At 43.5% G+C, this 27,523-nt stretch overlaps 1 protein-coding gene across 4 annotated transcripts in view; it reads left to right on the top strand.

The window, feature by feature from the left end:
* MIPOL1 (mirror-image polydactyly 1) overlaps nucleotides 1–27,523 on the top strand; it is a 528,027-nt gene that overhangs the window by 73,522 nt on the left and 426,982 nt on the right. For 3 of the 4 annotated variants that reach the window (XM_068254025.1, XM_068254028.1, XM_068254026.1), the window contains one exon: nucleotides 8,658–8,749. The gene's annotated coding sequence lies outside the window, so the exon portion shown is untranslated. Of the gene's footprint in view, nucleotides 1–7,127; nucleotides 7,149–8,657; nucleotides 8,750–27,523 lie in introns of those variants that run through there. The other variant, XM_068254027.1, reaches the window with a different exon arrangement.

Here is a 27,523-nt window from a genome sequence, read left to right as displayed (position 1 = left end):
TGATACAGTAGCAAGGAAAAGTATGTGAACCCTTTGGAATTATATTTCTGCACTAATTGGTCATACAATGTGTTCTGATCTTCATCTAAGTCACAACAATAGGCAATCACAGTCTGCTTAAACTAATACCACACAAATAATTAAATGTTTCCATGTTTTTATAAAACACACCATGTAAACATTCACAGTGCAGGTGGAAAAAAGTATGTGAACCCTGGGATTTAATAACTGGTTGAACCTCCTTTGGCAGCAATAACTTCAACCAAATGTTTCCTGTAGTTCCAGATCAGATGTGCACAGTGGTCAGGAGTAATTCTTGACCATTCCACTTTACAGAACTGTTTCAGATCAGCAATATTTTTGGGATGTCTGGGGTGTAGAATGCTATCTTGAGGTCATGCTACAGCATCTCAATCTGGTTGAGGTCAGGACTCTGACTGGGCCACTCCAGAAGAAGTATTTAATTCTGTTTAAACTCGTTCTGTTGTTGGTTTACTTCTATGCTTTGGGTCGTTGTCCTGTTACAACACCCATCTTCTGCTGAGCTTCAGCTGGTGGACAGATGGGCTGCAAAATGTGTTGATAAACTTTGAAATTCATTTTTCCTTCGCTGAAAGTAATCCGATCAGGCCCTGATGCAGCAAAGCAGCCCCAAGCCATGATGCCCCCACCACCATACTTCACAGTTGGGATGAGGTTTTGATGTTGGGGTGCTGTGCCTCTTTTTCTACACACATAAGGCTTGATTCACTAAGACAAATGGCATGCCTTATCAAAGTTACCACACCTTATGAAAGTTAACACACCTTATCAGAGTAGCATAGCGAACTTATGCCTGCTAATTGGCAATGATGAGGGCTCCACTTGTCCTGCACTGAGCCCCTGCCGGTTCATAGTACTCGCTATGCCCACTCTGATAAGGCGTGTTGACTTTGATAAGGCATGATAACTTTGATAAGACATGCCATTTGTCTTAGTGAATCAAGCCCATAGTGCTATGTGTTTCTTCAAAACAACTCAACTTTGGTTTCATCTTTTCACAGAATGTTGCCAGTACTGCTGTCGAGCACCCGGGTGCTCTTTTGCAAACTTTAAACTTTTTTTTTTTGGGGGGGGGGGGGGGGGGGCAGCAGTGGCTTACTCTGTGGTATCCTACCATGAACTCTATTCTTGTTTAGTGTTTTACATACCATAGATTCGCTAATATGCCAGAGACTTTTATAAGTCTTTAGCTGACACACTAGGTTTCTTCTTCACCTCATTGAGCACTCTGCTCTGTGCTCTTGCAGTCATCTTTACAGGCTGCCCACTCCTAGTGAGAATAGAAGCAGTGCTGAGCTTTCTCCATTTATAGACATTGGCTTCAATTCATCAAAGGGTGTTCGATAACAAAATCCCAGTCCTTAAAATACCGCATTCGGTATTTTACACTTCACTGTGCTAATTCATCAATATTTTCCCATGTGTGGTAGAGGTTCGTTAAGTTACCGAAGTACTACGGCTTCAGTTCATCAAAGGCTGTTAGATAACGGCAGAGTGGTGCAGAGCAGCTTGGAATGTCTCTGTGTTGTTACAAGCTGATAACAATAGAAGGCATCCAGACATCCCTTTACATGTAAACGTGTGTTATATTTACTGTTACTTATACTGCCTCTGCTGCTCTGAATCTGTCCATCAGTGTTTCTTAACATTTTACTTCTTTGCCACAACGTAGATAAACTTCCTGGAGACTTTACAAATGTCATGCTTGGTGATTTCACCACATGCATCTTTGTATATTCAAACAGGGACTCAAAGGGTTAAACCACCGAAGGACATCTGGGGATATCTTTTGTCCCGTTATCTCTGCTCACTGCCTGGGAGGTCTGGAAGCTTGTGTGAAGAAGCCTGTGTGACCTATCAGCAGCACTTGCAGGAGAACAGGGGCTGTTTCTATTGGCTGCCTGCTCCTGTTAATCATGAAAACATTCACACAGAAGGCTTTGGAAGCCTGTAACGACAGGGGAGAGCTGGAGATAAACACCGAATGTGCTAGCGAATGTGGTAACCTTGATGAATTAACATTTACTGACATTTGCTGACATGTGTTGAGCACAAGTCGGTAATTTATCTCATTGCTCTGTGATTTCAGCTTCTCATTCGGTAACAGCTTTGATGAATTAACATTTTCTTAAGTGCTCCGTTAACTCAGCTGTTTTCAGCATTACCGAATGCGGTAATGCTTGATGAATTGAAGCCAATGTGTCTTACAAGGCTTTTGAAGATACTCTTATAACCTATTCCAGCTTTATGCAAGCCAACAATTCTTAATCGTAGGTCTTCTGAGAGCTCTTTCGTGCGAGGCATCATTCACATCAGGCAATGCTTCTTGGGAAAAGCAAACCCAAAACTGGTGTGTGTGTGTGTTTTTTTTTTTTTTATAGGGCAGGGCACTGTAACCAACACCTCCATTTTCATCTCATTGATTGGACTTAAGCTGGCTGACACCTCACTCCAATTAGCTCTTGGAGATGTCATTAGTCTAGGGGTTTACATACTTTTTCCAAGGGGACTGGCAGGCACTCGAGTTTAAGCATGCAAAAACTGGATAATGCCACAATGAAAGTAACCAGTGTATCCACCCAATCAAACTATGTGCTCAAGACTAGGAACAAAAGTCTATGCAAATTTTCATGAAGGGAAGAAAAAGGTCTGGCACTATAGATATTATTGCAGCTAAGTGAATCCAAATCAAACTGTATATCACATTTGTAGCATGGCAGCATGGAGATAAACATACATGGTGAGTAGCAAGTGATACATACTCAGTGGTGGATGCTATGATCGGGTGGTAGGGAGGCGGCTGTGGGCACCAGAGGGTGCACGGCCTGACGACCGTTTCACTGGGTGTATACTGAAGCTTCTTCCGAGGCCAGTGTGCACACCGTGGAAGTGGATTCACTTGGCTGCAATAAACTATAGTGCCAGACCTTTTTCTTCAATTCATGAAAATTCACATTTTTCCACCTGCACTGTGAATGTTTACTTGGTGCGTTTAATAAAAAAACATTTAATTGTTTGTGTGGTATTCGTTTAAGCAGACAATGATTGTCTATTGTTTTAACTTAGAGGAAGATCAGATCACGTTTTTTGACCAAGTTGTGCTGAAATCTGAATAATTCCAAAGGGTTCACATACTTTTTTTCTTGCTACTATATTTATTTCATCTGTGCTAACCCACTTCCACTTGCTTTGTGACTTTACCATCCCCCCCCCCCCCCCCCCATCTGTCCGCCCGCCTGCCTGCCTATGGTAGTCTTTGTATTTTATGGCTCTACCATTTTATTTTGCTGCTTGTAGCTGCATTCTGCATTTTAGTTTTATTACCATGTATGATTGTTACCTTGGCAACAGCAGCTGTTGTATAGAAAGCCTAGATCAGGTCAGGCAAAATATGTAACGCAGAGGTGTCCACACTTTTCGGACTCGTGAGCTACTTAAAAAAACAAGTCTTAAGAGATCCACTGTGCCTCACCAGAAAAAACAAAAACCCCACATAATTAGGCAGACTTCCTTCCCCCATTTCCTTCCCCGATAGCGCGCTGCACGTTTGTTTACTTTAGGTTGTTATGAATGAAGACTGCTTCTGTTTGAAGCAGTCTTCATTCTGTTTGTAATCGGCGAGTCTAATTGGATTTAGGAACGCTTGTTCCTAACATCCAATTAGTCACCTGCTGTGCTGGCTGGCTGGAGTGTGCGCGCGAGTTCCCCGCCCACTCCCAGCCAGTAAACAAACAAGTGCGCCTTTCTCCGTCCCTGGGGGTGAAGCGGTGCGCAGAGGGATGGAGAAATTTAGCACTGGGGGGGTGAAGTGGTTAAAGACATTAGAGACAAGGAAATAGACGGTTATGGAGTTAACCTTTTCATTCACTTGAGCTTTAATATGGAGTAAAATTTTGAAATACATACTAAAAGAGTGAAAATGAATCCAATATTCTATCTGCAAGTTCTCGTTCCTGGCATTCAGAAGAGACAGTGACGGGGATTCATGGCTAGTGGGCATGAAACAGGACAGCTTTTACTGAAATAGTGCCCAGTGCCTAAATAAGTGCTTCTGTGCAAAAAAATGAGAAAATGGAGTGCAATTCAAAATGCCCTTTTAGCCTTCTTCCCTGCCTTCTTCAAGTAGGTTGATGATAGTTCTTCTCTTCTTGCTTTTTTCTTTTTTTCCTATAAGAAAACAGTCAAAGAAGGTCTTAGTTAAAATGGAGCTGTGGTCAAAAATGACAGTAACTGACTTTCCCAGGTCCCCAAACGCCTCCTTTTGGGGCCCACAATTGCCCTGTTTGACCTTGTGGAAGCACTGGCCCGGAATACCATGCATTTATGATTTCAAATACTGTATGTCTCATTGCTAAAGGCAGTAAATAGACTGCTGTGAAATGAGGTTCTAGTCTTCCCAGCAGTCTTCCCAGTAACTCAATGACAGTTCTGCTCCTCTTGGTGGCTGAAGTGAATGCCATAGTACCTATAGGCCTGTGCCAGAGACTGATGGAAGGCATTAGGAACTAGTGGTTGTGGAGATTACCGTTCTCTCTCCTATATAAATATATATACTGTAGTCAATATCGTCCATAGCTCTGTATATATTACAAAGCAAGTAGTGGAAAGCATAGATCCATGAGAAGTTCAAAACTCTGTACAATCAGGACATCCAGTTATACAATTTCTTCTTTACACACACACCACACATACACCACACATATACAAACACACATACACACACACACACACACACACACACACACACACACACACACACACACACACACACCACGCGCACACACACACACACATACACACACACACACACACACACACACACACACACACACACACACACACACACACACACACACACTTGTTTAGTAACTGGAACAAGGGGTTATTTCTCATTGGCCATCTGCACTACCATAGCTGTCAGTGTGTACACATCCCCACTAAGGTTTCACACTGGTGCCTGAGACACTAGAAACGAGTGCCCAATCATAACTAGTAACTGCAACTAGTCACTTTTTCAGACAATGCCATTCATGTGTATCGAAGTCTAGCCACAGCATCTATTTGCTGTGACTAGTTAGTAGTCTGGTTTTATCCCACTTCAGGTCATTTCCTCTAGTTTTAATTGCTGCTGCTGTTTGTGTCCTGGTTGGGGAGAGTTCCCTAACCTCTGTTTCTGTTACATTTGGCACTTGGGCAGAGTGTGGATTCCAAACTATTTGTTGCCAGAACGAATGTTCAAGAGAAATCCCATAATGGTGCTTCTGTTCTGGAAATAACAGTCCGGGTTGGGGCCCACTAAAATTCTTAATCACAATTGCTTAGCAATTTTGTAGCGATTTTTGCCACCTTTTCCAGAGCAATTTCCGATGTACTACTGCGCAGGTGCAGAACACTCCCAGCTGTGGAAATGCATTGGGTGGAGCGCGGGCGGACTGTGCGCCGACTGGCCGAACGGGGCTTCTACGGGACGATCCAGGAGGCTTCGGACGGCTGTGAGGGAGCGATCTGCGTGGAGGGGACTGGATGAAGCCCCAAGTATGTATAAAACTTTTCCCTCACCTCATCTCGGGTACACTTTAACCATTACACTATCCAGCCACTGTGTACAGTAACCTGTAAACAGTAACCTTTACGATCCACTGATATCTTCCATCCTGTCTAATTAAATAAATTGGTAGATTGAACAGGACAGCAGCCGATTTACATCGATCGAGCAGAAATCAAATCAATTGGTCTATCATAGAGGAAAATCAAGTAATGTCTGGCTACTGTTAGAGGCAGAGGATCAGCAGGGCTGCCAGGTGACATACATTGTTTAAAAGGAAATAAATATGGCAGCCTCCATATCTCTCTCGCTTTAGGTGTCCTTGAAAGCACACCTGAAGTGAGAGAGGAGGCTGCCAGATTTATTTCCTTTTAAACAATACTAGTTGCCCGGCAGCCCTGTTGATCTATTTGGCTGCAGTAGTGTCTGAATCACACCAGAAACAAGCATGCAGCTAATCTAGTCAGATCTGACATTAATGTCAGAAACACCTGCTCTGCTGCTTGCTTGTTCAGGGTCTATGGCTAAAAGGATAAGAGGCAGATGAACAGCAAGATAGCCAGGCAACTGGTGTTGTTTAGAAGGAACTAAATATGGCAGCCTCCATATCCCTCTCAATACAGGTGTCCTTGAAGACATTACTAATTAGTGAACTGCTATGTGAAGCCTCTATAGTGCGTATATAACAGAATATTGCAATACCAATTTCTTCCACTGTGTGTCATATATTTCCCACAGAAAGTAAACATCAAGTTTATGCTGCAGTTATACAACTGTATGGAGCTTTATCCTATGCTCAGCAGCATTGTAAAAAAGCACAATACTATTAATATCATTACCTTCCTAGTGGACCTGGCAAAGTCCTGTGTTGAACATAATTGTACTAATTAACACTCGCTATAGCCAGAATAACTCTTTGTTACATGCTGAATATGTAATTTTAACTTGTAACATTATCTGACGGTAATCACCAGAATAATGCCTGCCGTGAAAATGAAGAACATGGCGTTACATGAACAACAGGAAAAATACGTTCATTGTTTTTTTTTTTTTTTTTTTTTGGTTTTTCTGCTACAGTGTTCTCAGAGACAAACTCTGAATGGACAGACTGCATGATCCAAACCCTCTGTTCCTGCACATAATCATCACTGGCCGCTATTTCCAAACTGGGGGGAAAAGGTGCAGGAGCCTTAATAGGTGCCTATTATAAAAGCTGTTCTACTCAGCTGTTCTACTTAGCAGAACTGAAAAGGCTTGGTGTTTCTTTAACAGTTTCACAGCATCAGAACTTTGTTTTTCTTACCAAACGATCATTTTTAGCTGCATTTTTAGCTAAGCTCCATCCATCAAAGAAAACTGTCCAGGCTTTTATTTCCTGATGATGTGCAGAGCATGATGGGATTTCCTATGTTGTTATTCATGTTGCCTAGCAACTGGGAGGGGTGATCAGCACACAGGACAGTTGGAACTGTGTCTCATGCTCCCTGTCACCTCCTTTCACCCAAAAAGATAGCTGCCCTCATGAAATCAAACATTTGCCTGTTCTTTTAAAACAGGGTGGGTAAGAGATTATATTACCTATCTATTTTAATTAACATATCTAATGTAACTTAATGACCGTATGTTTGTTTAGGCTGAAGTTCCTCTTTAAGGTTAGGCACCACTGGGGGTGGAGGTTTTAGGGTTAGGCACCACCGGGGGGGGGGGGGGGATTCTTACGGTTAGGCACCACGGGGGGGGTGGGGTTTGACATCAATAGAGGGAGGGATATGAAAGTAGGGTTAGGTTTAGCCATGGTAAAATACGAACAGGTGAACATTACCGATATGTTACTATCGGCATCCAGAAGTAGAATATCGCTAATTAAAGCAATATTCTACTAGTGGCAATCCCCTGTGCCCATTTTTCCAGGCACATTTTTTTCATGTATGCTCTATTTCCATCTTAACTTTACAATGTTTTCTGTAGCCTCCCCACCTGTTCAAACCTACTAGTACTGAGCAGTCCCAGAACTCTCCAGGCAATGGGGGTGCGCGTGGCTGGGTCGCACAAGCGCAGTACATGGTTGTCTTGTGGTGACTGGAAGGTTTAGCTTGACCAGCTAGCAGAGGATTGAGGCAGCCCAGATGGACGGCGAGGGAGCCAATGGCCTGATGGGGGCTGGAGGAAGCCTCAAGTATGTATAAATGTTTTCTTTTTTTCATCTCGGGTATGCTTTAAATTACTGTATTGACTCTCATATAATCTAAATATTCGAAACCTTAAAATACACCTGAACTGAGAGGGATGCGGTGGCTGTCGTATTTGTTTCCTTTAAAGCAATACTAGTTGCCTGGCAGTGCTGCTGATCTCTTTGGCTGAAGTACGGTCTGTATCACACACTTGAAACAAGCATGCAGCTTATCCAGTCAGACTTCAGTCAGAAACATCTGATATGAATGCTTGTTTAGGGTCTTTGTCTAAGAATATAAGAAACAGACGCTCAGCAGAACAACCAGGCACTCTGCATTGTTTAAAAGGGAATAAATATGTCCGCCTCCATATTCTACTTAGTTCAGGTGTACCTGACTTACACAGGTATGATGGAATCATTTGCAGTGATGCATTATGTGTCTTCCACATTTACCTTCTCCTGGGGAGGTGATAATGGACTTCACAAGTTTGTATTTAGGTCCCCTCCTGATGCCTGTGCAGGGGCCTGCGGGGCAGCACGGTGGCATAGTGGTTAGCGCTCTGGCCTTGCAGCGCTTGGTCGCCGGTTCGAATCCCATCCAGGTCAACATCTGCAGGAGTTTGTATGTTCTCCCCGTGTCTGTGTGGGTTTCCCACGGGCACTTTGGTTTCCTCCCACATCCCAAAAACATACAAATAAGTGTATTGGCTTCCCTTTAAAAACTGTGAGCCCCTCTGAGCGACACTTGTAGACAATATACTCTGTACAGCGCTGCGTACTATGTAGGCGCTATATAAAGACTTAAATAAAAGAAATGGACCTACATGATGTTTGTTTAATGCTTTAACAATTTGATATTATTTTACTGAACTAACCTGTCTGTATTTGCTTTTCTAGAGTGAGGCACTCCTTGCGTTATTTTAGTGTGACATCGAGATCCTTCACTGGAATTGAGTACTCATTCCGGACAGTCACCAAGTAATCTTAAGGTGAGCCACACTTACATTTTTCTACGTATACATTTTGAAGTATTGCTTTGTCTGTATAATTTAGAATTGTAAAGCAAACCTGAACTGAAAATAGTAAAGTAAACCTGTGTGGAGAAAAACCTCCCCCTAGGGCAGGCATGGGCAAACTCGGCCCTCCAGCTGTTACGGAACTACAAGTCCCACAATGCATTTGCCTTTATAAGTCATGACTGTGGCTGTCAGACTCCTGCAATGCATTGTGGGACTTGTAGTTCCTTAACAGCTGGAGGACCAAGTTTGCCCATGCCTGCCCTAGGGGCTGCTCATCTTGGGAGGGGGAAGCCTCTGGATCCTAAAGAGATTTCTCCAGTTGTCTCTTGCAGACTCCTTCCACCACTGGGACACTGGCAGAGAGAACAAAAATAATCCAGCCACTGATGTGCACAGACGCAGTAGTGGCTTTCCCCTCAGGCTATGGGGGAAATAGCCGAGTCTGATTGGGTCCACTCTACTGCACAGGTACAGACGGCTCATGCCACTGCAGTAGAGCAGACCCGATCGGGCTTGGCTATTTTTGCTGGAGCCCAACAGAAAGCTGCTGGTGTGCCTACATTAGTGTACTATGTTTGTTCTGGAGCCCGATAACTACAGCACCTATGCGCAAGTGGATTTTTGTAGGGTGCCAGTGCTGAATCGGGGGTGCTGAGGAGGACGAGGGAAGCCCCTTTAAGATCCAGAGGCTTTCCCCTCCCGAAGTAAGTGCTCCCTAGGGGCCCCTTTTCAGTACAGTTTTACTTTAAGAGATGTCTTTGTAGTACTAATAGTAAGTAGAACAAACAAACAAAGTCTCATATTTTTATCTTTAGTCAAAGTTCTGTTTATTTTGCAGCTAAATCAAGGTTATTGCACATCAGATTGTTATGGCTGCTGATAAGAATTCAGTCTTGAAAATTCAGGAGTAATGACTGTTTAGCACTAAAATGCTGTTAGTAATGTTTTCTCAGCCAAATAAAAGTGTTTGACCTTCTATTTACCTTTTAGAACAGCAGACTGTATTCAACCTGTGGTTCAACTGGCTCATATGCATAGATAACAGCACTAGATTTTTCACACTTGCAATGCAGGAAAATAGAAAGGGCCTTCAATTTCTTTGTACGACTAGTACTATATGTACTTATGCTTTTCTCTCAGGATTTCAAATTCCACTTCAGGTATGCTTTAACTCAGGGCCATTTCTAGACCGTGGTTAGCTCCCTGGGTATTGGGTTGGGTGAGAAGTTTAGGAGCCCTGTGGTCTGACATCTCTTTTATCTACCTTAACCTGTTCAGCTGCTCCAAGACATCGCCTCATCCAACTGCATTTTCTTACCCGTTCACCATCACAATGATCATGCTTCATGTGATGCAAAAGTCACATGACTACAGTGCTGGTGAATACAGAAGAGTCGGCAGCTGAAGAAGACTACTGGAGCTGATGAGCAAGTAAACTATAAATCTCCCTGGGGCTTGCTCCATGCTGTTGTATGATGCACGGAGAGCCTCCCCTAAATACAACACCTATAAAATAGAATCGCTGTAAAGCGGAGGACCATAATGGGCAGCACAATCTTTTGGGCACCCTGAGGGGTTACACTATATTGGGGGCAATATAATGAAGAACATTGTAGTGAGAAGCACCTCTAGAAGTGGGCGACTTCTAAAATGACATCAATGCCGAGTTGATCCTGGATTATCCAAACTTTGTATACAAATTTATGCAGCTTAAAAATTGACCAATCAGATTGTGCCATGGTGGAATTTGATTGGTCCATTTTCAAGCTGCATACAATTTCCTTTTTATTTACTATAGAAAGCTGAATACATTTACATAAACATTTTGCATAATCCTGAATCAATTTGGAATAAAAGAGGAACGTTAAACCAGGTTTGAACTTCGCCCCAATCAGTAGTCGATACTGCCTTTCCCAGAAGAAATCTTTACCTTTTCTTGAATAAATCATCAGCGTGTGGTCTGTGTGGCTGACATTGTGGTGAAACCCCTCCCACAGCGTGCTGTTAGAGCCATGGCCATGACTTTTTGTTTCCTGTCTGTGAACCTTGTTGCATTGTGGGAAATAATGTCCATTTCCAACTGCTAAGCAGCAAGGATCATTCATTGTGCATTAAACTCTCAGAAGCAAACCTTCCGCAGAAATCACCTGGCAAGACTAATGATGTCGCCAACCATGATACATTTTCAGAATGTAAATCAAGAAGAGGAAAGACTTTACAGAGGGCAAACACTTATTAAATCATTTTTAAATTAATATTTTTAAAAAAAGCTATTTTATTTTTTGTTATTTTTGTTATTTTTGCATCTCATTGATCATCTCTAGTAGACCATGCTACTTGGACACAGAACTGAGGCACATGTGAACCGTGTAACTTTTACAATAAATGCAGTTGATTTTCCAGTATTTCTCTTTTATGAATACTTAAGTCGAAATTTTTTGAATTATGTATGGTAAGACACATTTTTTTGTATTTAAAGAGAATCTGTATTGTTAAAATCGCACAAAAGTAAACATACCAGTGCGTTAGGGGACATCTCCTATTACCCTCTGTCACAATTTCGCCGCTCCTCGCCGCATTAAAAGTGGTTAAAAACAGTTTTAAAAAGTTTGTTTATAAACAAACAAAATGGCCACCAAAACAGGAAGTAGATTGATGTACAGTATGTCCACACATAGAAAATACATCCATACACAAGCAGGCTGTATACACCCTTCCTTTTAAATCTCAAGAGAGTGCAGACAGCTCTGCCTGTATGTAATTCCTCAGTATGTGAAAGCCCAGCCAGCTCAGAGGAGGATTTATCCAGCTTGTAAAAGAGAAGAGAGAAGCTGCCCTAATCTAAATAGAGAGGGTCCTGGAGGGGGAGATGCATCACACAACCACAACACTGAAGAACTTGGCAGCCTTCCAGACACAGGCTGACAAGTCTGACAAGAGAGAGATAAGTTGATTTATTACAGAGATGGTGATAGTAGAACGTGCTGCAGTAAGCCAGAACACATTAGAATAGCTTTTGGAACTTGTAGGATGATAAAAAACAGGATGCAATTTTTGTTACGGAGTCTCTTTAAAGCCCGGCTCCAGGAAAAGTGGACAGGAAGTTGATGGAAACTGTCACAGAGGCATACACAGGACATCAATAAAAAATACAAAAGAGATTCTAACACCTCACCTCACTAGACGAAACTAAAATTAAAATGAATCCCGTTACTGGGTTTTAAAGTGACTTTTACAAGTCATAACTTGATGCGTCTGCAAATGTGTAACTTTTAGGACGGTGAGAAAATTTGTTTCCCACTCAGTTGTTCACCCTACAAACCCTATTTTATTTTTAACGTCTGTTTAGAACTGCTGACGACGTGACATATTCACTCCAAGGTACTGCTCTTACAGACTGTGCAGCCATTTCGCCATATTTTAGTCAGTTATTGTTGGCATTCTTTATATAGAATTTTTATCACCTGAGAAACCATTTGTACAGAGCTGACATCTTGTATGCAAAGTCGTTACATAGTTACATAGTTACATAGTTACATAGTTACTTTGGTTGAAAAAAGACATACGTCCATCGAGTTCAACCAGTACAAAGTACAACTCCAGCCTGCTCCCTCACATATCCCTGTTGATCCAGAGGAAGGCGAAAAAACCCTTACAAGGTAAAAATTCCTTCCCGACTCCAGCTGGCAATCAGATAAAATCCCTGGATTAACATCATTGGCATTACCTAGTAATTGTAGCCATGGATGTCATTCAACGCAAGGAAAGCATCTAAGCCCCCTTTAAATGCAGGTATAGAGTTTGCCATAACGACTTCCTGTGGCAATGCATTCCACATCTTAATCACTCTTACTGTAAAGAACCCTTTCCTAAATAAATGGCTAAAACGTTTTTCCTCCATGCGCAGATCATGTCCTCTAGTCCTTTGAGAAGGCCTAGGGACAAAAAGCTCATCCGCCAAGCTATTATATTGCCCTCTGATGTATTTATACATGTTAATTAGATCTCCTCTAAGGCGTCTTTTCTCTAGACTAAATAAACCCAGTTTATCTAACCTTTCTTGGTAAGTGAGACCTTCCATCCCACGTATCAATTTTGTTGCTCGTCTCTGCACCTGCTCTAAAACTGCAATATCTTTTTTGTAATGTGGTGCCCAGAACTGAATTCCATATTCCAGATGTGGCCTTACTAGAGAGTTAAACAGGGGCAATATTATGCTAGCATCTCGAGTTTTTATTTCCCTTTTAATGCATCCCAAAATTTTGTTAGCTTTAGCTGCAGCGGCTTGGCATTGAGTACGATTATTTAACTTGTTGTCGATGAGTACTCCTAAGTCCTTCTCCAAGTTTGATGTCCCCAACTGTATCCCATTTATTTTGTATGGTGTTAGACCATTGGTACGACCAAAATGCATGACTTTACATTTTTCAACATTGAATTTCATCTGCCATGTATGTGCCCATATAGCCATCCTATCCAGATCCTGTTGCAATATAACACTATCTTCCTTAGAGTTGATGATTCTGCACAATTTTGTATCATCTGCAAAAATAGCAACATTGCTCACTACTGTATCCACTAGGTCATTAATAAATAAATTGAAGAGCACTGGACCCAGTACAGACCCCTGTGGGACCCCACTGCTAACAGTCTCCCATTTTGAGTATGATCCATTGACCACAACTCTTTGTTTTCTGTCCATTAGCCAGTTCCCTATCCATGCACACAGACTCTTCCCCAGTCCTTGCATCCTCATCTTTTGCACCAGACTTTTGTGGGGAACAGTGTCGAATGCCTTAGCAAAGTCTAAGTATATCACATCTACAGCATTCCCAATATCCATATTAGCATTCACTACCTCATAAAAGCTGAGCATGTTAGTCAAACAGGACCTGTCTTTAGTAAACCCATGTTGATGCTGAGAAATAAGATTATTTTCTACTATGAAGTCATGTATAGTATCTCTTAGTAACCCCTCAAATAGTTTGCATACAACTGATGTTAAGCTTACAGGTCTATAATTTCCTGGATCTGATTTTTTGCCCTTCTTAAATAATGGGAAAACGTGGGCTGTACGCCAATCCACTGGGACTCTGCCAGTTGCAAGAGAGTCACAAAAGATAAGATAAAGGGGTTTATCTATAACTGAACTTAATTCCCTTAGGACCCGAGGATGCATGCCATCCGGGCCAGGTGCCTTGTCTATTTTTAATTTATTTAGTCTTGCCTTTACTTCTTCCTGCGTTAAGTATTTAATATTACAGTTAGAAGATTGAGACTCTTCCGCCTCTGTAATTTGCAACAGTGCTGTTTCCTTTGTAAAGACAGAAGCAAAGAAAGCATTTAATAACTCTGCCTTACCTTGGTCATCCACCATTGAGTTCCCACCCTCATCCTTTAGGAGTCCTATACAGTCAACCTTTCTTTTTTTAGAGTTGATGTACTTGTAAAACTTTTTTGGGTTAGATTTGATATCCCTAGCGATTTGATTTTCAGCTTCGATCTTTGCCAGCCTAATTTCTTTTTTACAATTTTTATTGCACTCCTTATAATTGCTTAGTGCAGCCTCGGTCCCCTCCTGTTTTAGGACCTTATAGGCATTCTTTTTCCTCTTCATTTTATCTTTAACCTTTCTATTCATCCATAGAGGCCTTTTTTTATTCCTAGACATTTTGTTTCCATATGGGATATACATACTACAATATTGATTGAGAATACGTTTAAAAGCTTGCCATTTCCCTTCAGTGTCCTCCCCTTGTAGTACATTATCCCAGTTCACCAAACTTAGTGCCTGCCTGATTTGATTGAACTTTGCTTTTCTAAAATTCATAGTTTTAGTGGTCCCGCTGCCCCGTGGCCTATCAGTCACCAGATCAAACGTTATCATGTTGTGATCACTATTTCCCAAATGTTCTTGAACCTGCACATTTGATACATTATCTGGTCTATTCGAAATGATCAGATCCAGTAACGCATTCCCCCTAGTTGGTTCCGTTACCATTTGAGTCAAGTAATTGTCCTGTAGTGCTGCCAGAAATCTGCTGCTTTTACCAGAATGGGTAGCCTCAATACCCCAGTCAATGTCTGGAAAGTTGAAGTCGCCCATAACTATGACCTCATTTTTACTTGCCGCTTTTTCAATTTGCTGTAGTAATTGCAGTTCTGCAGCTTCATTAATATGAGGTGGTCTGTAGCATACCCCAATAAGCAATTGGCAACTTTTATTTCCACCATGAATATTTACCCAAACGGACTCCACATCTTCGCAATCTTCCTCCATCTCATCGTTGAGGACAGCTGTAAAAGAATTCTTAACAAAGAGACAAACCCCTCCACCTTTTTTCCCTGTTCTATCCCTCCTGAACACATTGTATCCTTTTAAATTGGCTATCCAGTCATGACTTTCATCCATCCATGTTGTATAAAAGAACTCATGACGTTTTGCTTTAGCTATGAAAGAATGAGATTAGCGACCGTTTCTTGATCTCACTGGGTCCATGGGGTCATGTGAGGATAGTCATTCTATACTTTCCATTGTATAATTTGCTTTATTGCGCTATTGCCCTGTGAATCAATAGAATAATGTTTAGCAGATAGTTACATTGTGTTTTTTCTTGCTACCTTATAGCAGCATTGTGTATACATAAAATATAACTACTACAGTTCTGTATATTATTAGTGTAATTACTTAGGCTGAATAGTAATTTGTCACAGGGTCTCTGACCTAAACTGGACCTGACATGACTTTTATGCCCCTCTCTCATTTCTGTAGAGCTTAAAGATGAGCTGTCAGCCATACTATCTCAGAAAAAAAAAAAACACATATAAGTACGGTAGATAAATACTTGCTCTACTTACATAACATATGTATTGCACTGTCCACATTTTGATTTTAGTGATTTTTCTACAGTAAAAAAAGAAAAAATCCTTCTTATGATTTCCTATTTTATCTGTGGCTATTTTGAAGCCAATCCTGATGCCATTTCCTCCCTTAAGGGGCCCATATACACTGGTCGATTTCAGCGATTGATCGATTCTATGGAATCGATTGATCGATTCTATGGAATCGATCGATCAGAAATCAATTCTATCGAATCTATTGATCGATTTGCGGCTGATTTCGATCGAACTGATCTATCTGACGGGATGGAAATTCTAGGTCAATCTACTGCAGACAGCAGATCAATGGCCCATAGAGTTGCATTGGATCTAATGGTCCAATAATGCATTTAGATAGATTTCCAATAGATTTCTGAAATCTATTGGAAATCTGTTCCTAGTGTGTGGCACACATCAGATAGATTCCTGTCAAATTCCACTGATGGTTGATTCTTGTCAAATCGTGTCTGATGGTTGAATCTGCTGCAAATCTATAAGTGTATGGCCACCTTTACTCTCCTCTGCCTGACTGCGTATGCATAGCCCGCCCTCCACTATAGAAAGGGCATTGTCTCTCAGCATGAGAAATATTGGCTAATCAGAGAGGAACAGAGACGTGCAAGGGGAAAACCGGAGGGAAAGAGGCTTCATCCAATCAGGCTTCATCCAGACAGGCTGCATTAGTTAAGTCTGAGGGGAAAGTAGAGAAGCAAAAAAGGACAACCCAGCATGCCTTGGCCTGCAACTTCCAAGTTTACCTGACTGTTATGTGGTACATTGCGGCACGCAATGTACCACATAACTGTCAGGTAAACTCGGGAATGATGATCTATCAACATGAAAAGTAATAGTGATTTTAACTTTTGGATTGCCTGGTTAGCACCCTTATTACTTGTTTACCAGATAAAAATAAAGAATGGATTTTTGATTTTATGCCCGACAGTTACACTTTGGGGACTTTGTAGCAGTAATGTGCAAAGGTGCCCATTAACGATACAACCCATTGACCGATCCGATCTTTACGATTGATCGGAAACAATCATTCAGGCTCTCAAATGGGAACGAGTGCAATCAATCCAATTGTGTCCAGTGGAATCAACAGGAAAAAAGCAGCGGCAGAACGATTAGTAAATCTTTAGTTTGTTGTTGATCGGTACTGCCTACAATATCCGATCGATCATACGGTCATGGTCGTTTGGACCGGTGATTTAACCGTTAATGGGCAACTAAATATCGCACACCTCCACACCCTGAAGACCAGCAAGAAGTGACCTAGAGTAGTCATGTGACTGCTACTTTGGATTTAGAATAATGGCCCATTACCATTATTATCAAATGACTTTGCATTGCCGCATGCATTGCAGTGATGCACTACACTCAAGTCATTCAGTGCAACGTCTGAGTTCTAGCATATCACACACCATGAACCTGGATAGTGGCTGGATAGTGTATTGGTTAAGGGCTCTGCCTCTGACAAAGATCATCAGTGTTAGACTCACTCCTGGCTTCCTCTGATACTCTGTGTCACCGCGAGCACCTGTACCACGTGACTCACTGCATACGCCAGTGTCACTTTAAAATTTAAAAACAAGCGCTCGCGGTGATATCAAACACCGAAGGAGGCCAGGAGTCACACTGGTGGAGAATTGAGCCTTCAACTCTTAACACGAGAGTCACTTACTCGTATATACTCGAATACCTCGTATATACTCGAATACCTCTTATATAAGTCGACTCCAATATTCAACCCTCTTAAGCTGGAATTTTTTATTAACTCAAGTATAAGTCTACCCAGCAAAGTTAATGGCTGCACTTGGGACACAGGAGGGGTTAATGATTGCACTGCTTACAGTATTGCAGCCATTCACCCCTCCTTTCCCTTAAGTGCAGCCAATAACTCCTCCAGGCCCCCAAGTGCAACCATTATTCACTCCCCTTCCTGCAGCCCAGTATTTCCCTCCTGCCCCTTTCCTTGTTAATTGTTGCAGCCAGGACTTTCAGACCTGTGTTTTCTTGGCATTTCCTATCCTCATCGTATCACTTACCTTGGGGTATATTGCTGCAAATGGGAATGTCGCCAATAGTACACACACAACTCTGTGCTCAGTGTTTCCTGTGACTCGTGTATAAGTCAACCCCTATACTTTCATGAAGTGAATCAGACCTAAATTTCTAGACTTATACTTGAGTATTTACAGTATACGCCTGGGGGGGGGACGGCCAGTGGTCTGTAGGTGGCCACTACATGGATAGGCATTTCCGCTGCTCATCCAATCGAGCCCTTGTGAACAAGTTTTTTTCAACATCCCAAATAATCCTTTTTTCTAATTTCGGAAGGTTGTATCGGAAGGTTGTGCGGAACTTGTTCTCCCTCGAATCTATTAAAAATGGAAAGATCAATTGGCCCACAAAATCGAGTGATGTGTGGGCATCTTAAAGGCACCTTAATTACCTTCTAAAAACATTAGCCATTGTTACTTTTTCAAGAGTGACTACTTACACTTTTTTTTCATAGCCTCCAGTCCTACCTTTACTTTATCTCTAGGCACAGGTGTCTTCCTGGTCTTGTGTAGGTCCTCATTGCAAAGCCTGTTATCTGGAAGCATCTTGATTAGCTGATTTCAATTCACTGTTCCTGGTCACGAGCCCCTCAAGCAGCCATTTCCTGCAGCACAGACCTGCATGACCATCGGCTGCGATCTTCTGGGAACTCAGTCTGTGCCACAGGCAGTTCTCTTGAATTCTGAACAACATGATGATGTTTGCCAGAGAGCAGTCTGTTATTAACTGTTCCAGGTCACATTAGCAGGTTTTTAGTAGCAGTTTTCTTTTTAAGATTTACATGTAAAATGTAACATTGGGGCACTCTGATCTTCTATTTAGATGTCCACCTGGAGATGGGCTTTCATTGTGTTTCCTGTATCTTTGCATCTGCTGATCATTTTCACAGGCAGGTTTCACTGAAAGTAGCCATGATCTATTTCCTATCTCTCTTTTATTGTGGTATGCTCTGTATACATTACATAGGTTTGCGAGTTTGCTTTAATTGTATGTGGAAGCGAGCTGCTGCTCTGTTTGTTCAGTTAATTGAATGATTTTCCAGTCTTATGGCATTGTGCACAGTATATACTATGTTCCTTAACCATGTCTCCTCCATCTGATATGACCAGTAGTTGTATTGTCAAAAGAATGTACAATGTGTCATCACATTAGACTTGGCAGCAGCCCTTACTGCACTAAAATAACAAGCTGTTTGTTCCCTGGGGAAACTCTGCTATGAGCTAACATTGCTTTCATAGGCCGTACCCTTCTAGATTAAGAGGAATTAGTGAAAGTTGGCCAGAGGCCATAGATTTCAGGATACTTTGAAAGATCACGGTATCTGGTTATCAGCGTGCGTGGTGACTGTGCCATTTGAACACCTTCCATTCACCTGCTGGAGGGTGGAGATCTAGTATCTGTTTGTAAGTTGCTTATGCATTCAAAATGTTCTACAAATGCATAAAGGAAAAAAAACACCAAAGTCAATAGTGAAATTCAGCTGTGGCTTCAGCCTGGACTACCTGAAAGAAAAGTCCTGAAACCCGATATGAATTCAAAGTGAATCTACTTGTCAATGTAAATTTGCACTAGTGATCATCGGAATAGCTGTGCTTGAGTGCTTGCAGTGTTCAGTATGTTGATCAGCTGTCTAGATACTGATATCATTAGGATGAGGTAGTTATAGTGGTTGATAATGTGATCCTTCATTGGTGATGTCTAATTCTGATGAAAACCCATCTTATTACGTATTAGATTATTTCATCATTCTTTTAGAAGGAATTGAGTACACTTTGGAAAAGCTTCCAGTTTCCACAGAACAGAGGTGCTTTACCTTCCCCAAGTCCTTTTCACCCTCCACATATTGCTTAAAACCGAATATTCTAGAATACACAATTAAATGTGTGTATGTTAACTGCAGTGCCACATGCGTGTAATCTGTGGTATTGTGTCACGAACCTTGTAGTGGAGGAGACCGTTGTGCTGAGGGTAGCAACTCTTGCAGCTTGACACCTGACACCCCTGGAGTGGGAACAGGGGTACCAAAGTGTGCAGGAGGCAGGAGTGCTCGCAGGATCTGATGGACCGTTGAGCAGGATGAAACCACGGCACTCCTCTGGTCTGAGTCGAGTAGTGCAAGGACTCAGCAACCAGTGTGGACAGTAGTAGGACTACTTTCAGGATAAGCAGAAGTCGGCAGCAGAGCAGGTTCTCATACAGGCAGGGTTCGGCAACAGAGCGGATAGTCAGGACAGGCGGAGGTCGGCAACGGAGCGGGTTCTCATACAGGCAGGGTTCGGCAACAGAGCGGGTAGTCAGGCAGGCAGAGGTCATCAACAAAGCGGGCAGTCAAACAAGCCGAGGTCGGGTTCCGGAATAACAACAGACAGGCAGACACTAGGTCACGGCACGGGAGTACAACACTAGCTGCAATACTACAGCAAGGAAGCCATGCACTCTCCAGGTTTAAATAGGCCTTCTTTGGCGCGCACAGCACGACGCACCGCGCGTGCATGCGCACAACACACTGCGCTGCGCACGCATGCACAGACGCGCCCGTGCACGCGCACGCACGCGCGCACGCTAAAACATGCGCACGCGCAAACACCCGCGCGCGCAAACGCCAGAATGACATACACAGCAGCCTCCCCTGTGCACGCAACGCCACACAACACTCACGCCAGCGCCTCCTGACGCCAACGCTTACGCCGTGCGATGCAACGCACACTGGTGAGCACCGACAGGTCGCCCCGCCGAGACCCACCAGGACGACCGCCAGCATTCATGCGTACTGGCCGCCTCCTCTGGACAGGTAACTGACCGTGACAATGCCCCCCCCCCTAAGGGGCAGCCTCCGGATGCCCTCAGGGGCTGGCTTCTCCGGGAATTCCCTGTGGAACTGATTGACCAGGCGGGTGGCATGGACATTACCTGCTGGTTCCCAGGTGTTTTCCTCTATGCCATATCCCCTCCATTTTATAAGGTACTGGATCTGGTTATATCTCTTCCTGGAGTCCAAGATTGCCTCCACCTCGAACTCTTCCTCTCCTTCTACCAGAATCGGTGGTGGTGGCTTTGTTCTTCTATCAGGAAAGGGGTCCAGTGAAGTAGGTGGAATGGAATACCGGGTGGATCTTCAAGTTATCAGGGAGATCCAATTCATAAGCCACCTGTCCAATTCTTCTTTTGATGAGGAATGGTCCAACAAACTTAGGACCCAATTTTTTGGAAGGGCAGGCTAATTTGAGATTTATGGTAGACAGACCGAGTCCGAGTCCCCCACTTTGAAATCCGGATTGTCTCTCCTGTGAAGATCCGCCTTCCTCTTGTAGTTTCCCTGTGCTTGGGACATGGTTCGTTGCAGAATCAGATTATTGTCATGTAATGTTTTGATCAGATTATCAGAAGCGGGTACTGATGTTTCTGGAAGAGTATTTGGCAGGAATGATGGATGGAACCCATAATTAGCAAAGAACGGAGATTGTTGTGTGCTTGAGTGAACAGAGTTGTTATAGGCGAATTCGGCTAATGGCAGGAGCTGGACCCAGTTATCTTGTGCTGATGATAGAAAACATCTCAAATATTGTTCTAATGTTTGATTGGTGCGTTCTGTCTGACCATTTGACTGTGGATGATAGGCAGATGAAAATTGTAATTGAATGTCCAGAGATTCGCACAAAGCCTTCCAGAATCGGGATGTAAACTGCGTCCCTCTGTCTGAGACGATGTCGGCTGGAACCCCATGAAGGCGTACAATCTCCTTTATAAAGGTCTTGGCCGTTGCTTGCGCTGAGGGGGTACCCTCCATGGGTAGGAAGTGTGCCATCTTAGTCAGTCGGTCTACTACAACCAAGATGGTGTTGTGCCCTTCCGATCCTGGTAATTCTACAATAAAGTCCATAGAGATGGAATACCAGGGCCTGGGTGGTACTGGCAGTGGGTTAAGTAATCCCCAAGGCTTGAACTTCGACCCCTTAAATCGGCAGCAAATGGGGCAAGAAGTCACATACAACTTACAGTCTCTTCTGAGCTTGGGCCACCAAAATGAGCGTTGTACCAGATCCAGAGTCTTCGTTACACCAAAGTGGCCTGCTAACTTATGGTCATGACAAGATTCGAGTACTATGGGGCGCAAGTCTTCTGGTACAAACATCTTGTTGTCGCGCCACCACAAGCCCCCCTTTTCCTCCAGAGAGTTCCTGATGGATTCTGGTGGATCGATTGATGCCTGACGGAGTTGATTGATCAGGGCTGGCTGAATAATTAGAAAGTTCTGATCAGACAAAATTGTGTTGGGTTCTCATCCTCTGGAAACATCCGAGATAGGGCATCCGGTTTTATGTTTTTTGATCCGGGTCTGTAGGTGATGTGGAATGCAAATCTTGAAAAGAAAAGAGCCCATCTGGCCTGCCTTGGATTCAACCTTTTTGCGGTCTTCAGATATTCAAGGTTACGGTGATCTGTGAAGATGAGTATAGGCTGAGCTGCGCCTTCCAGGAGGTACCTCCACTCTTCTAATGCAACCTTGATAGCCAGCAATTCCCTATCCCCTACATCATAGTTTTTCTCTGCCTCCGAAAGCTTCCTTGAATAGAATGCCACCGGGTGAAGTAAAGCCTTGATTCCTTGTCTTTGTGATAGCACCGCCCCTACCGCAGAGTCAGATGCATCCACCTCTAATACAAAGGCCAGTGCCGGATCCGGAAGTCTATGAATGGGAGCGGATGTGAAGTGTTGTTTCAGTTTATCAAATGCTGCCTGGGCCTCCTTATTCCATACGAAATTACTGTTCTGACGTGTAAATTGAGTGATGGGCAAAACTATTGCGGAAAAGTTTTTAATAAATCTGCGGTAGAAGTTGGCAAATCCTACAAACCTTTGAACTGCCTTTCTGTTAGTAGGGGCTGGCCAGTCCAGAATTGCCCGAATCTTCTGTGGGTCCATAGTAAATCCTTCATCGGAAATAATAAGCCCCAGGAACTGTATGACCGTCTTCTCGAATTCACACTTCTCGGCCTTGACGAATAGGTTATATTGTCTGAGGCGAGCCAGTACCTGATAGACCTGATTGCGATGATCCTCCAATGATTCTGAGAAGACTAAAATGTCATCTAAATAGACTATAATAAAATGATCAATAAAGTCTTTCAGGACGTCATTGATGAAATACTGGAATGTTGCCGGGGCGTTGCACAGCCCAAATGGCATTACTAGGTATTCGAAGTGTCCATACCGAGATCTGAAGGCAGTCTTCCATTCATCTCCATCTCTTATTCTGACCAAGTTATAGGCCCCCCTTAGGTCTAGTTTAGAAAAAATCCTGGCTTGTCGGAGTTTCTGGAAGAGTTCCGGAACTAGAGGTAGCGGGTAGCGATTCTTGATGGTTACTTTATTAAGTTCTCGGTAGTCTATACAGGGTCTTAGTGTTCTGTCTTTCTTTTGCACAAAAAAAATTCCTGCTCCAGCTGGAGAGATGGATGGACAGATAAACCCTTTCTTGAGATTCTCTTCGATGTATTGCTTGAGGGTTTCTTGTTCAGGGTCAGATAGAGGAAACATACGCCCCCAAACGGAATCTTGGCTCCCGGGACTAGATCAATTGGGCAGTCATATGGCCGGTGAGGTGGTAAACAATCCGCCCCTTTTTTATCGAAGACATCAAGGTATTCATGGTACTGGGATGGAACAATTTCTTGAAGTGCTTTTGATGTGCATAGTAGTGGGCCGGACGTAACCAGACTGATGGGTGAACAGCAACTCCCACAGTAAATTGAGTTGAATGAGACAGCTCCTGTGGTCCAATTGATAAGTGGGTTGTGTGCCTGTAGCCAGGGCAGTCCTAGGATTACTGGAAACATTGGCGAAGCTAGAAGATCGAACTTAAGCAGTTCTTGGTGAGTTTCAAAAATCAGGGCACTGGTAGGAATTGTCTCCATGGTAACCGGCCCTGAGCAGACAGTTGATCCATCCGCTAAATGGATGTGGAGTGGTTCCTTGCGAGGTTGTACTGGAAACTGATGATGTGTGGCAAATGCAATGTCCATGAAACAACTGCAGGCTCCGGAGTCAATGATGGCGGTGGTTCTAATGGTTCTTCCTGGGAACTGAAACGAGATAGGAATGGTCAGGTGATTAATCATCTTTTGGGGGTAGATAGAGGGTACACTTCTAGATGAGAATTCCTTACCAGTGGGTCGAACTGGGCAGGTCCTGATCATGTGACCAGCAGTTCCACAATAGAAGCATAGATTCCCCTGTCTCCTCTCCTTCTGTTCCTCTCTTCTGTTGATAAGGGGGAGCGCATGACCCCCAACTGCATTGGTTCCTCCTGATCCACTGCTGCAGTAGGGACTGTGGTTGAGGCAGAAGGAAAGGTAGGTACCCAGGATGCACGGGAGGAGCTGCCTGCCGCTCTTTCCATCTGGCGTTCCCGCAGCCTTCGGTCAATTTGGATTGCCAGGTCAATCAGGCCATCAAGGGTAGCTGGTACTCCCACCCGGGCTAGTTCATCCTTTAGAGCTTCAGATAGTCCGAGGCGGAACTGGTGCTTCAATGCACCCTCGTTCCAGTCAGTGTCAGCTGACCATCTGCGGAATTCAGATGTGTAATCTTCTACCGGTCTCCGACCCTGGCGTAGGTTCCTTAGTCCCGATTCAGCTGTAACTTGTCGCTGCGGGTCATCATACACAGCAGCCATGTGAGTAAAAAAAGTTTCCGTTGAGGCCAGAGCGGGATGCTTCTGGTCCATCAGCCTGTGGGCCCAGGTTTGAGGATCTCCTTGTAGCAACCTTTGTTTCTTCGTGAGAGAATGTGCGTGGTTGAAGTGAAAAATATAGCTGACAGGCATGTTTGAAAGCCTGGAACTTTGATCTGTCTCCTGAAAATCGTTCCGGTGTGGGAACCCGTGGTTCGGGGGCTACTATAGCAGGTGCGGAGGCAAGGTTGCTGGTTGCCGGGAGTGGTACTTGTGGTGCTGCGGCAGGGGCAGGCGGCTGACTAGGTGCAGCTGCTGAGATGACATCTATGCGGCCTTCCAGCCGTTGGTGTCCTGCTTGAAGATCCTTAATGGCGTCCGTTAGTGTGGCCATCTGATTGCAGAGGTTGGTCAGCACGGTTGCTACCTCAGCGGTCTCCATTGTTGGCTGTAGTATTATGTCACGAACCTTGTAGTGGAGGAGACCGTTGTGCTGAGGGTAGCAACTCTTGCAGCTTGACACCTGACACCCCTGGAGTGGGAACAGGGGTACCAAAGTGTGCAGGAGGCAGGAGTGCTCGCAGGATCTGATGGACCGTTGAGCAGGATGAAAGCACGGCACTCTGAGTCGAGTAGTGCAAGGACTCAGCAACCAGTGTGGACAGTAGTAGGACTACTTTCAGGATAAGCAGAAGTCGGCAGCAGAGCAGGTTCTCATACAGGCAGGGTTCGGCAACAGAGCGGGTAGTCAGGACAGGCGGAGGTCGGCAACGGAACGGGTTCTCATACAGGCAGGGTTCGGCAACAGAGCGGGTAGTCAGGCAGGCAGAGGTCATCAACAAAGCGGGCAGTCAAACAAGCCGAGGTCGGGTTCCGGAATAACAACAGACAGGCAGACACTAGGTCACGGCACGGGAGTACAACACTAGCTGCAATACTACAGCAAGGAAGCCATGCACTCTCCAGGTTTAAATAGGCCTTCTTTGGCGCGCACAGCACGACGCACCGCGCGCGCATGCGCACAACGCACCGCGCTGTGCACGCATGCGCAGACGCGCCCGTGCACGCTAAAACGTGCGCACGCGCAAACGCCAGAATAACATACACAGCAGCCGCCCCTGTGCATGCAACGCCACACAACGCTCACGCCAGCGCCTCCTGACGCCAACGCTTATGCCGTGCAATGCAACGCACACTGGTGAGCACCGACAGGTCGCCCCGCCGAGACCCACCAGGACGACCGCCAGCATTCGTGCGTACTGGCCGCCTCCTCTGGACATGTAACTGACCGTGACATATTGTGATCAGATCATAAACATGTTTTGTTGTCTCTTGAAGTATTTTTCTGTCATTATTATTTAGTATTAAATAAGCACTAACGTGCTATTAGTAGTGTTTTCTAAGCCAAATAAATGTGTTTAGCCTTCTATTTACTTTTCAGAACAGCAGACTCTATGTAACCTGTTGTTTAACTGGCTCATATGCATAGATAACAGCACTAAATTTGTTACACTTGCAATGCAGGAAAATAGTAAGGGCCTTCATCATGATTATTATTATTATTTGTTATTATTTAGTATTTACAGGATCTTCTCAAAAAATTAGCATATTGTGATAAAGTTCATTATTTTCTGTAATGTACTGATAAACATTAGACTTTCATATATTTTAGATTCATTACACTACAACTGAAGTAGTTCAAGCATTTTATTGTTTTAATATTGATGATTTTGGCATACAGCTCATGGAAACTCAAAATTCCTATCTCAAAAAATTAGCATATTTCATCCGACCAATAAAAGAAAAGTGTTTTTAAAACAAAAAAAGTCAACCTTCAAATAATTATGTTCAGTTATGCACTCAATACTTGGTCGGGAATCCTTTTGCAGAAATGACTGCTTCAATGCGGCGTGGCATGGAGGCAATCAGCCTGTGGCACTGCTCAGAAAACTGCCTGGGATTTTTTCCCTGATGCTGTGCAAAGCATGATGGGATTTCCTATGTTGTTGTTCACGTTGCCTAGCAACTGGGACGGGTTATCAGCACACAGGGCAGTTGGAACTGTGTCTCATGTTCCCTGTCACCTCCTTTCAACCAAAAAAATGGCTGCCCTCATGAAATCAAACATTTGCCTGTTCTTTTAAAACAAGGTGGGTTAGAGATGATATTACCTATATATTTTAATTAACATAACTAATGTAACTTAATGACATTATGTTTGTTTAGGCTGAAGTTCCTCTTTAAAGTGTACCGCTACTGGTACTGCTTTTATTGACCTTTGTTGTCAAGGAAGAAGGATGTTTATAGGTAAACCGCTTAAAACCTAGGTTAAAAAAAATGATTACGTCACTTCCATAATAAATTATTTTCCTGCATTCATCCCCATTAGTTAAGCATGTAGGCCCCTTGCTAGAATTGGTATTGATGCACCATTTTACTGTTTAGATAGGGAGAAGAGGTGCTCTTTAAAAGCTCTGCAACAGAAGCACAGTCCCCTTGCTCTCATAAACAACCTGTGGCTGATGGTTTCAGCTCTATAGTTGATGTGTACATGTTTGCGCTAGTCTTCTATGCCTCCCCCCAACACCCCCCCCCTTTTTTTCCCCCTAATGGATTTCTCTTTTTTGCAAGTATTTTTCACAAAAATCTCTCCTTCAAAATAATTTTTTTAAAATGTCAGTCACATCCAACACGAAGGGTGGTTGAGGGCAGGACACGGATATTTGCTGTTGAATCCTGAGTCAGATTTAATGAACATTTAGCAAGCTGCTATCCTGCAGATAGTGATGCCGTTACGTGACGTTAGAGCAGGTGGGATGGCCATAAATCCGGGGACATGTTGGGACAATATTCTGAAAACAAATATGAATGTATATGAAGGAACCATAAAAGTGACAGAACGGAGTTCGTACACCACCCCGGTGACCGGAGATTTATCACCTCACAGTCTGCTGCCATGGCAATGTGTTCCATAAAACAGTACAGCCTTCAGGGCAGAGCAACCAATGAGGAGTACATGGGTTACATTTCATAGTCGCAGTACAACTTTGATCATATTGTGCTAATGATTGTTCAAGTAACATGAACTAACCACAAGAAAAAGGCATTTACGCCCATGTAATAAACGTCAA

The sequence above is a fragment of the Hyperolius riggenbachi genome, chromosome 9 (genome assembly GCF_040937935.1).
Source record: "Hyperolius riggenbachi isolate aHypRig1 chromosome 9, aHypRig1.pri, whole genome shotgun sequence".
Lineage (NCBI taxonomy): Eukaryota > Metazoa > Chordata > Amphibia > Anura > Hyperoliidae > Hyperolius > Hyperolius riggenbachi.
This window is presented reverse-complemented; position numbering and strand designations above follow the sequence as displayed.